Below are 294 nucleotides of genomic sequence, written 5' to 3' on the forward strand. Positions count from 1 at the left end.
ACAAGTTCCGTCGGACTGCTGAACTCCGCCAGTCAAATTGTTTACCTGAATCGTTTCGGCCCACCCACCATGTGCCCCCACCCCCTCCCTCCACTCTGATCCCACTCCGACTCTTCCATTTAGGACCCCCTGGTCCCATGCCGATTGCCGAAATTCGGGAAGAGGAGCGCGAGTCGACGGTCAGCCTGAGATCCCTCGGACCACAATGCCTCCACACTATGAATAGGGAATTCGATCTTCATTTAGGCGCTCCTTTGCAGACGGCAGGGGAGTGTAGCGAGGTTTTGTCTTTCA

This window comes from Penaeus monodon, chromosome 34 (assembly GCF_015228065.2).
Source record: "Penaeus monodon isolate SGIC_2016 chromosome 34, NSTDA_Pmon_1, whole genome shotgun sequence".
In the NCBI taxonomy this organism is placed as follows: domain Eukaryota; kingdom Metazoa; phylum Arthropoda; class Malacostraca; order Decapoda; family Penaeidae; genus Penaeus; species Penaeus monodon.